We start from the raw sequence: 7,647 nt of genomic DNA, 5'->3' as shown, positions 1-7,647 counted from the left end.
TAAAAGCGACACTCATTTTGAAACAAATTTTTTTGGCTAAAGCGACACTCATTTTGAAACGGCGGAGGGAGTACTTTATACTGTATATGAAAGGAAATTATATATCTTGACAAAAAAAATTATACGTTATACTCTATTGTGTAAAAAAAAAAAAGATATACGTTATATTAGAGTCATAAATTGATATGCATAGTATATAAAATTATATCTTCCAACCATTATTTTGATTCGACATAGTAATTATCCAACTAAGTAAAAAAAATTCAATAACGTTGAGATCAAATGCAATCTCATATATCAATTTAAAAAAGAAAAGAAATATAATATCATTGTCCAGTACTTATTTTTTTGAAAAGAAAACACAAATGTAATTAATTACTAAGGTCAGAATAGTTAATTTCATCCTAACGTAAATAAATAAAATGTACCTATTCCATTATAGTTTTTCAGTATATTAAAACGCATTTTTTTTGGTGAATTAAAACATGTTGTTTTTTTTTTTTTTTTTTACGATAACATGTAGTTTTCTTTCGTATATACAGTATATCATCTTTTCTTATTTAAGGAGAAAAAAGGAAGATTTATTCAAAAAGTAAATAGAATGGTTAATAGGAGATAAAAATCATTTTTCAAGAAAATACAATTAATAAGACAACTTATAAGAAACAAAATATCCCCTTCCATTTTTTTTATAAGAAACAAAATTTATAAACATTTATCATTTTTAAATGTATTAGATGATAAGTTTCTCAACGGACAAACGCCGAAATTGCAAGGCATGATGTCATGATCCGTGTTCGAACCCAACACCTTACAGTTGTGTGTGAGTTTAATTTCAATATTTTACCACTTCATCTAAGACAAAAAAAAAAGTTTCATTTGTAACCTTATTTATTATGAAAGAAAATATTAAAATTAAAGTAATTAGCATAAAGAAGTACTACTTTTTTTTTTCTCAAAAAAAAAAAAGTACTACTTTTTTTTAAAAAAAAATTCTCGGTTGTTAACTTCACTTGTTCCACAAATGTTTTGGAACGCAAGTCAGAATAGATTCTTCATTTATTCATATTTGGTGTGCGCGATTGGTGTGAATTCTTCCAATTGGGAAAAAAAATTTGAAAGAATAATGTGAAGATTTTAACTATTAATCTCCACATTATTCTTTAACAAAAATCAATTAAGAGGATCCATTTTCATGTGCGATTCTCTTTATTAGGCTTTTAAACCAAAAAAATTGTTTAATTAAAAAGTAATGGATGACTCATGGTTAGTTGGTAACTAATAAACTAATTGACAACATATGGTTGATAAGTTAGTTGAATATGTTAAATTTTATAAAAATAGCGGTAAAATTAGTTTTTTTATATTTAGGAAAATTAGTGGTTAAACTAGTTGATAAATATGAAATGACATAAAATTAATTTAATATTTATTTTTTTAATTAAGATAATAAAGCTAAAATCGAAAAAAGAATGATAAGTTATAAACTTGTGAGAGAAAACCAGTTATTAAACTGGTTTATTTTAGTCATATAAACCTATAAACTATAAGATGATTCCTACAAACCCAAAAATCAGTCTTATCAAACATCGTCATATCAATATTTTAAAATAATTCCCTAAAATAATATTTTTAAATAAATCTATAAATTGTAAAATATTGACCATTGTAAACCAATTAAAATTGTTTCATTTTTTCCATGTTCGGTGTAAACCAAACAAACCTAACATCTGTTGGCTCCTCTAAAGATAAATGTAAAGAATTTGCACACTAATCACTAATCATAACTATTAAATCATAAAAATTGTTTGGCTATAATCATATCCATTTCTTTTTTTGTTAGTGAAATTAATTATATCTACTTCTAAAATCACACATGAATGATTGTAATGTGGAGTCTTTGATCAACAATCGAAGTTATGGAAGCACTACGAAGGATGACAATAGCCCCTCGAAAGAGGTGGTAACTGCAAATACTCAAACAATCAAGTTAGTTTATGATTGAAGGGGTGAGCTTTTTAGGATTAGAGAACCGCGTACATTTAACTTGCGTCAGGTGTCCTTATTTATAGGATGAGTTCTAAGGTTTTGAGGATGAATTCGGTGTAATTCACATATCAATGTTTGATCGCTTCATGTATCATTGATGAGGTCCCCAAACTCGCTAGGGTGTGATTAATCGATACTTTAGAACTTTCATATTGATAGATGTTAATATTAAGGGAAAAATTACATCCATCTCCCCTAAAGTTTATTCAAATGTCATTCACACCCCCTCTAGTTTTGAAAAAACACTCACCTCCCTTCATTTTGACACTGTTAAACATCCGTTGGAAAAAGGAATTGAGGTTATTGTTTTTAGTCTTATATATCCTTCAAGGAAACTGAATGGATAACCACCGTTCGTCTCCATCAAACTTTTTTTCTGAACTGAGTTTGTAACAAATCTTCTAATGCACAGGATAATCGAAATCTATGCATTTTTTCTTGAAGCTCTCAACAATTTTTACGGCTGATATGAAAGTAATTAGAAAAGGGTGGCATGGATCCTATTCTTTCACCTACCATGTAAAATTGGTTTCATGGCTGATGCGTAATACTTAAAAGGTGCAAAACAGTAAAACTAGTTTTGAAAATTTTAGGGATTCTTCTAGGCAAATAAAATTAAGGATTTAACAAGAAAACAATTTGAAATTAGACTTACAAGGTAGCAAATGGAATGAAAGAACTCGATGAAAGTGTTATTAGCAAGAGAACCAAAGAGAATTGACGGTTTTCTTAAAAGAAATTGGGACTTAAGAAATCCGAGAAGAAAAACTACTACATCAAGTAAATGATTTACAAACACAGTCAATGATTTTCTATAAAGTTGTGATGAAAGTTAATAGAATGCTTATGCAAGAAGGAGTTGTCGTGGATTGGTTGCAAAAAAGTACAATGATGAAATGAACCCACATATGTCCTTTATCACTAGTTACTTTCATTCCCGTCGCATGTGAACCCACATAAAGTAAAGTTTATGATTTTAGTCATTAGAAAACAAAAATTGATATGACAATTGCAAGTAAAGTTTGTAAATGAACATTAGATTTGAGAAACTTGATTACTCATGTTCACGTGTGTTTCTCTTTTATTTAGTGGTGGTTGTTGTCTCTTACTAAATTTGTGTGACTTACTCTTTTATTTTCTATATTTTTTTCTTTAGATTTCCAAATAGTTAAGTAGAAAGTTGCTAGTAGATTCGACGTTCAACGGTGTCATTCTATTGGTAGGCTTCCTTGATGGTTGCCTTTACTTTTTCTGTAAATGCTGAGTCGAAATATCTGCAGCTATTTGAAGTCTATAAATGTTTTATTTTGAGGCATACCATTATGTATATATGTCATTTTTTTTTGAAGGAAGTAAATATGTCATTTTGAAACTTTGGATGAGGATACTCTAGCGAAATTTCTGTAAATATTGTTTTGAAGTAAAAAGGTTATGTGAATATTATTTGTCATTTGTCTAGTTTGGTCTTTAGGCTTGTCGGACTAAATGCATATGTTTGTGCGGTGGTCACGATTTGTGTGTTTGGTTCGTGACAAGTAAGGACTTGACTTCAAATTTTGAAAACTTCATTGGTAAACGTTATTATTGAATTTTAAGACCTTGTATTAATATTTTGTGCTTCCAAGAATAAGTTCACGTTAGTAATTTATACAAGGGGTTTAGATGAGATGATATGGTAGTATTTTTTAATTTAACCATAACTCAAGGTTTGGACTTGAATGTAAGCATGCAACAGTTTAACAAAATTGGATAACATTTATCGCTTATTTAAGTAACACAAGGTTCAATTATAAGTCTTATCATGTACGCGCAAAATATTTCTTTATTAACACAAAATAGATCACCTCCCCCCAAAAAAGACATAATAAATCAACTATTTTTTTTTTAATTAGTCCTAGTGGCAAGATATTCGGATATGAATTTTCTCTTTGGCTCTTTGTTGCTGTCCATTCTACTCAAATCTCTCTCTTTCCCTCTCTCTCATACTCAAACAAGCAGAGATGGTCCATTTTCTATATATTTATCTCATCTCATAAAATAAACAAGTGAAGTGTGTGAAGTTGAAACCTCCAACCCCTACAATGTACGTCCTTGCCAAATTTTGTTTTTTAACTAATAAAATCATGGGTTAAATATATTTTTGATCCCTATAAAATTGAGACATTTTAAGTTTAGTCCTTACTTAATTTTAATAGTTTTTTTAGTCCCTAAAAAAAATTGTGCGCTCAGTATTAGTCCCTCCTCAATTTCTCAATTCAAATTTGTTTAATTTATGCTTAAACTCTTGAGTTTTTGAACATTTTTTTGCAGACGTGTTAAGAACATTACTAAAAGTTTCTCTGCAAAAAATTGTAAAATTTGATTTATACGTCCAGATTTTGTTAATTTTATCTTTAACTTTTGCCGTTTTAAAAAATTCATATTTAATTCGTTTTATGTTAAAAAAATTCTAAATTTTAGTTAATAAACCTTTCATAGTATTCTAAACTTGTCACAAAAAAAATCGTACAAAAGTTTAAAAGTTTATTAAACAAACTTTGTTGTAACAGGGACTAAAATTATAAGTAATTTTTTTTGTAGGGACTAAAAAAACCTATTAAAATTAAATAAGGACTAAACTTATAAGTTCCCAGTTTTATAGAGACTAGGGGTGTTCGCGGTGCGGTTTGGTTCGGTTTTGAGGGTAAAAGTCACCCGAACCGTAAGATAAAAAAGCTTGCGGTTTGGTTCGGTTCGGTTTACTTTTAAAATAAAATCCGAACCAAACCAAACAAAACCAATGCGGTTTGGGTTGGATCGGTTTGTGTGGTTTTTAGGACACAATACAATTTTTTGTTTCCAACATTAAAATCAAGTTAAGAAGCTTAAACACAATATATTTTCTGCAATGTTTTAAATTTCATGAAATATTACAATTTCATTTTCATTTTACAACATTTCCAACAACATAAACCAAGTTAAAAACATGGACAAAACATAATCCTATTTAGTGAGAAATGCAAAAGACTAAGATTTAATCTTTCTCTAAAATTTCAAATAGCACATAAATACATTTTTAAATAAAAAGTAAAGAAAGAATCTAACAAGAGAATAAATATGTCATTTTATAGAGTTTCCATTGAGTTTCTATGAGTATTGGTCTAGGTGAGATATGTTTAATCAACATTTTTCTTATGTTGTAGTTTGGTTTGGTTTGGTTCGGTTGGTTAAATGAAAACCGCAAATCAAACCAAACCATGTGGTTGAGCAAGAAAATGATCTGATTACATCCGAACCAAATGCGTTTTTTTGCGGTTTTGGTTTTCCGGTTCGGTTTGCGGTTTTTCTATTGGATTGGTTCGGTTTTGAACACCCCTAATAGAGACTAAAAACATATTTTACCCTAAAATCATAAACTTACTTTACTTTGTAAAGAAAACAAAAGTTCGGATTGATTGCGACACGAATCATAGTAACTAGGAAAATTTAATCCCAATGAAATAAAGAATATATGTGGGTTCATTTCATCATTGTACTTTTTTGCAACCAATCCACAGCAATTCCTTGTTGCATAAGCCTTCTAGTATTCCTTTTATATTAATTACTTTATATAAACAACATTTTTTTTGTCTTTTCTTTCTCTCTATAGTGTGATTCATATTAGAAATATAATATCGGTCATGCTAACAAGTACATCCTCCGGTCACAAATATAAACACAAATTTATATTTTAGATTCATTCATTAAATGATGTATGTTGTCTATAATAAAGATCACATACATCAATTATTGAATGAATCTAAAACATGGATTTTTGCTTATATTTGTGACCGGAGGGTGTATCCTTATTAAGGATTTAAAACTAGAAATGATAAATTTTATGTTATAACATTTACTTTTGGTCGTTTCAATGTGTTAAATGCATAATTTTTAAGGTAAAGTTTTCATTTTAAACTTCTTAACAAATAATGTTTTTTGGGCACTTGTTACTAAAGTTGTTAGTATTTCCCCTTTAATATAAAAAAAAAGTGCATATTATTATAAATTGGAAGATAGTCCTACAAACTTCAATCCTCAACCTTAATATCTAATTTGTCTCTTTTCTCCTTCATTTTTTGTTACCGCATTCAAATCTTACCCTCCTACTCTTATGCCACAGCCAATGACGTACCGTTTGGCTAAAACATATGAAATGAGCAGAGAAGATGGAAACACTGAAAAGGAAAAAGACGAGACACATTTTGTTTTGTTCCTTTTTTATTATTTTTTTTGGTAGATAGACGAAATGGCAAAGCCATTATAAACTCACACACACAAGTGGAGGTACCGGGGTTTGAACCCCGGTCATGGCATCCGGCCTAACAATTTCGGCATTTGCCAGTTGAGTTAGGACTTGTGGATCGTTCTTTTTTTATTATTAAACAAATATTTTAATCTTAACCCTTAAATCTTTTTTGGCCACATGTCACGTATTCATAGGCTAAATGGTGCATATCTAAACTCATTTTTTTAGATTAATTCTTAAAATATCTTTAAGAATATCCATTTAATATGATTTGAATGGATGTACATGTGAAAATGAATAGATATTAATCTCATCTTTTGAACAACTTACTGTATGCTTTTGCCGAAATTAGAAACACTTTTGGTGGTGACAACACTTTTGGTGGTGACTGGGGTTCGAACTCCCGACCTCCACATGTCACGTATTCATAGGCTAAATGGTGCATATCTGAACTCATTTTTTTAGATTAATTCTTAAAATATCTTTAAGAATATCCATTTAATATGATTTGAATGGATGTAGGATGTACATGTGAAAATGAATAGATATTAATCTCATCTTTTGAACAACTATCTTTTGAACAACTTATTGTATGCTTTTGCCGAAATTAGAAACACTTTTGGTGGTGACAACAGGTGGTGACAACACTTTTGGTGGTGACTGGGGTTCGAACTCCCGACCTTGCATATATTAATGCATTGTCCTTACCAGCTGAACTAAGCTCCCGAGTACACCAAAATTAGAAACTTATTATATGTAACTAATTTCCGTAAGGATTATTTTTTTTGAATTATTTTAATTCACTTTTACATTATTTTATAAAGATAATCATTTTCAAAAAGGGAAAAAATCAAATATTATCAAAATTAAGTTACGTTAAAAAACTAAGAATAAACCAACAATTTAGTATATAAACTATCACTCTCTCGAGTTAGTCTCTTAAGTTATTTTTAGTACATCAAAATAATCCATAAATTATGATTGTCTCTTTTATTTTTAATGAAAAATGAGGGACTAGTTTGATGGGTTAGTAAAAGTTTACGGACTATTTAATATATTTATATAGTTTATGGGTCAAATTGATGAGAGAGTGATATTTTAGAGACCAAATTGACGGCTTATTAAAAAAAAAACTAATTCAAGCATAAAAAAGTTAGGAAACAACTTGTGATAAATGACTTGGAGATGGTAATTCTTTGCCCCTAATCGAGTTATGATTGCATCGGTTCAAAGAACAATATCTCTGAATTATATTGTGATAATAGCAAGACTATTAAAAAGAAGAACAATTTGTCTCCTACTAAGAGTGTGTTCAAGTATGTAGGTTAGTATAA

At 29.1% G+C, this 7,647-nt stretch overlaps 2 protein-coding genes across 3 annotated transcripts in view; both read right to left on the bottom strand.

Moving 5' to 3' along the window:
• LOC146953336 (RNA-dependent RNA polymerase 1-like) overlaps positions 1-7,647 on the bottom strand; it is a 72,271-nt gene that overhangs the window by 7,031 nt on the left and 57,593 nt on the right. The window lies entirely within an intron of this gene.
• The window catches only part of LOC146953344 (RNA-dependent RNA polymerase 1-like), a 72,168-nt gene that overhangs the window by 57,370 nt on the left and 7,151 nt on the right, over positions 1-7,647 (bottom strand). The gene's annotated exons all lie outside the window — the stretch shown is intronic.

The sequence above is a fragment of the Medicago sativa genome, chromosome 1 (genome assembly GCF_051527215.1).
Source record: "Medicago sativa cultivar Bolivia chromosome 1, Bolivia_mono, whole genome shotgun sequence".
NCBI classification, from domain to species: Eukaryota; Viridiplantae; Streptophyta; class Magnoliopsida; order Fabales; family Fabaceae; genus Medicago; species Medicago sativa.
Note: the sequence above shows the minus strand (reverse complement) of the source record. Positions and strands in the feature narration are given on the sequence as shown.